The 3,651-nt window shown below is 39.1% G+C and overlaps 1 long non-coding RNA gene across 1 annotated transcript; it reads right to left on the reverse strand.

Annotated features, from left to right (window-relative positions):
- Window positions 1-2,406: 2,406 nt before the first annotated feature.
- On the reverse strand, window positions 2,407-3,256 carry LOC113471442. The gene is made up of 2 exons (XR_003394139.1): window positions 3,050-3,256; window positions 2,407-2,475 (listed from the first exon to the last, which is right to left on the reverse strand). It is a non-coding gene; the product is annotated as an uncharacterized LOC113471442 (long non-coding RNA).
- Window positions 3,257-3,651: the final 395 nt, after the last annotated feature.

Here is a 3,651-nt window from a genome sequence, read left to right on the forward strand (position 1 = left end):
CTTATCCTATAGGAAGGAAAGTAATGTAATCGGGTCAAATTTCTTGGTAATTAATAATCCCCTACAAAAACACAAATGTGAAAAAAAAAAGGCCAAGTTCCTTTCCAAAAATGTCGGCCTATAAAAGTGGTGAGATCAGAAAATAAAGGCCAAGTCTGCAGTCCCAGTTTTTCGTGCCTTATGAATCTTAATTCCTTCAATTTAGTATGTAGCTGTAAAATGTGACAAGGATGCGACACGAAACTTTTGGTTAAGACCGGTGCAACGGTTGGCGGCATTTTACCGCTTTTTGTAGGGTTGGGACATCGAGACGAAAACATCGATGTTCGATACATCGATGTTTTTAAACTTCGATATATCGAGTATCCGATGTATCGTAATCAAAACATCGATGTTCGATATTATCGGGATTTCGATGTTTTTCAGATTTTCGGTATTATATGGTCCTTTCCGCGTAAATTCCGTATGGGAATTTTTAAGTTCGAGGGAATTTTTTTGGAAACTGAGAAAAAAAATCCCACTTCTTGAGGAACCACAGACATCGAACATCGAAAAATAAAACATCGATGTTCGATGTTTCCATCGAAAGAAAAACATCGATGTTGACATCGATGTTTTTGTTCCGATGTATCGATGTTTTCAAAACATCGATGTCGATGTCCCAACCCTAATGTAATCGGGTCAAATTTTCGATGGTCAGTTTTTAGTGTCAAAACACGATTTGAGGTCCCTAGAGCCTAAATCCAAAGTTTCAGCCATTGGTCCGTGTGTGTGTGTGTGTCTGTCTGTAAACAAAATATCTCGAGAACGGTAAGAGCTAGAGAGTTGAAATTTGGTATGTAGCTGTGAAATGTGACAAGGATGCGACACGAAACTTTTGGTTAAGACCGGTGCAACGGTTGGCGGCATTTTCCCTATAATAACACTAATCACTGCTCTAATTGTGAAAACTCCTTCTTGCATTTAACCTAACCCTATAATAACCAGGGTCACTGCTTGTTTGTGCCAGTTCCTTTGGTAGCAATATTCCACGGACGTGACTTCTACACAAATACCTACCGTGATTTTTTTTCTTTTTTTGAGGTTTGATTTGATAGAGGGACTGTAACTGATAAGCACATCATCCCAAAATCAAAGAGAGAAGGAAGACAGGATAGGAGAAAGGCAGCTGTTCAGAGAATGAATATTATCCATTCAGGATAAAATCTGCCCCAGGTGGGAATTGTAGGTACCTGTGGCCTAGCACTTACAAGGCAGATGCACTGCTAACTAGGCTGGTAACATAGGTTTTATCATCCCAAAATCAAAGGCATTCTGAACACAATCCTTATCTGACTAGAATAAAATTTGCCCCAGGTCACCCAGGTGAGAACAGGAATTGAACCCATGTCTTAGTGCTTACAAGGCAGGCATGCTAACTTCAAAGCTATAGGCTGACTTGGGTACATTCAGATTTGAGTTTACAGCCAGCTAGGAAAATTCAGACCAAAAGAGAAGAACATATTCTTTGACTTACCATCCAGATGATCGACGATCGTTCATTTAAAATACTGTTTTTCTTTAATCCTAAACTGGGCTTTTCACTAAAAAAAGGCATTCTTTGAAAGAACAGATTTTTACCTTTTTCAAATACCTTAACCTTATCAATCTAATCACTTATCAGAAGGATTTTTTTGAAAACGTAAACAAAAATGACGAGTGAGAAGCTAGCAACTTTCCGAGGAGGTGGTCAAGCTCCCGATAAAATCCCTTTAGCACACAAAACGTGAGGCCAAAAAAAGTTGAGGACCCCTGAAGAGAAGCAATGGCTCGCTTCACACATTATTCTGAACGAAGGGGAAGAGGGGAATCGGACCCCCTCCCCGTCCCCGTCTAGCACCAAATACCAAAATGATAAACACGATACAGGTACCATGGTACTTTATGGTACTCCCCACCTGAAAAGTACTGAAAACTACCTATCAACTGCTAAATACAGGTAACAGGTAGGGAGATCAATGGGTTAACTGTTTTCGTTTGTCATTTTTTGTTTGGGTGTTTGGGTATTTTTTTCTTGGAATTTTTTTGTGTGAAAGACTGAAGACTGCAGAAACCTTTGAAATAATTTACCTATTACCGTTATTATTTAAAAATAGATTTCTTCTTGTACCTGTCTACCCCAATGTCTCATTTCTGTGTTTTTTGATTTAGTTCTCTGTAAAAATCTGTTGTTGTAGCTGTTTCTCAAGTGTTGGATTGGACTATTAAACCAATCTTTGAGCTCTCTGGATTGCCTGATGGTGTGAAGTGAAATCTGTTTTAGGTAGGTATCTGTGATGTTTCAGAGTCATAGAGCAGGAAAAATGAGGACCAACGGAATTTTTCTAGAATAGGACATGGATTTGCCCACAGCAATCATTTTTCCAACCCTGGTTTTGTCATTCTTGCCCGACTCCTTCAGAAAGTGTCCCATTTCGTTTTCATACTGAGCTAGAGCTGTGAACATGAGATCAAGTTGACTGCTTAGCAGTGGCGTAGCGTGTATTTATGGCGTGTATGGCGGCCATACAACTCAAAAGTTCACTCTAATGCCCATAAAAATTAATGGCATGTACTGTGATGGGATTTGGTAGACCTGTGCATGAGCCCAACATGCCTTACACTTGAATTTAGACCACACTACGCCACTGCTGCTTAGGCCAGCCATTCATTATCAGGTAATCACTGCTCTAATTGTGAAAACTCCTTCTTGCGTTTAACCTAACCCTATAATAACACTGGTCATGGTCACTGCTTGTTAGTGCCAGTTCCTTTGGTAGCAATATTCCATGGATGTGACTTCTGCACAAGTACCAAATGGTGAGTTGGATGATCAAAGCTATTTTGTTGCTGTACAGGGAATTTCAAAATACAGAAAAAATAATATGGACATATTCAGGTACTGATAATTAACTGCTACAATGTGTTAGTATGATGGTGAAGGTGTATGTATCTATCATATTGGTAGGAAATATTAATTAAGGTTGAAAATTCAGACCAAAAGAGAAGAACAAATAATTCTTTGACTTACCATCCAGATGATCGACGATCGTTCATTTAAAATACTGTTTTTCTTTAATCCTAAACTGGGCTTTTCACTAAAAAAAGGCATTCTTTGAAAGAACAGATTTTTACCTTTTTCAAATACCTTAACCTTATCAATCTAATCACTTATCAGAAGGATTTTTTTGAAAACGTAAACAAAAATGACGAGTGAGAAGCTAGCAACTTTCCGAGGAGGTGGTCAAGCTCCCGATAAAATCCCTTTAGCACACAAAACGTGAGGCCAAAAAAAGTTGAGGACCCCTGAAGAGAAGCAATGGCTCGCTTCACACATTATTCTGAACGAAGGGGAAGAGGGGAATCGGACCCCCTCCCCGTCTAGCACCAAGAACTACAGTTCAAGCTAATTTGGTTGGCAACACCCACATTGAAATAGGAGACTTGGAACCTCTTTCATCATCTTTTTTTTAGTACTTTTTTTTTTCTTTTCTATTTTCATGTGTACTGAGGTGCCGCTTTTGGAACAGGGCCCCGGTCTATTTATAACGTTCTCAGATCAGCCTGTATCACTGATCATATGTATTGTGATGCAGGCCTATCATTTACCTTCTAGGCTCCCAGATATTTATA

This window comes from Diaphorina citri, unplaced genomic scaffold (assembly GCF_000475195.1).
Source record: "Diaphorina citri unplaced genomic scaffold, Diaci psyllid genome assembly version 1.1 scaffold2433, whole genome shotgun sequence".
NCBI classification, from domain to species: domain Eukaryota; kingdom Metazoa; phylum Arthropoda; class Insecta; order Hemiptera; family Psyllidae; genus Diaphorina; species Diaphorina citri.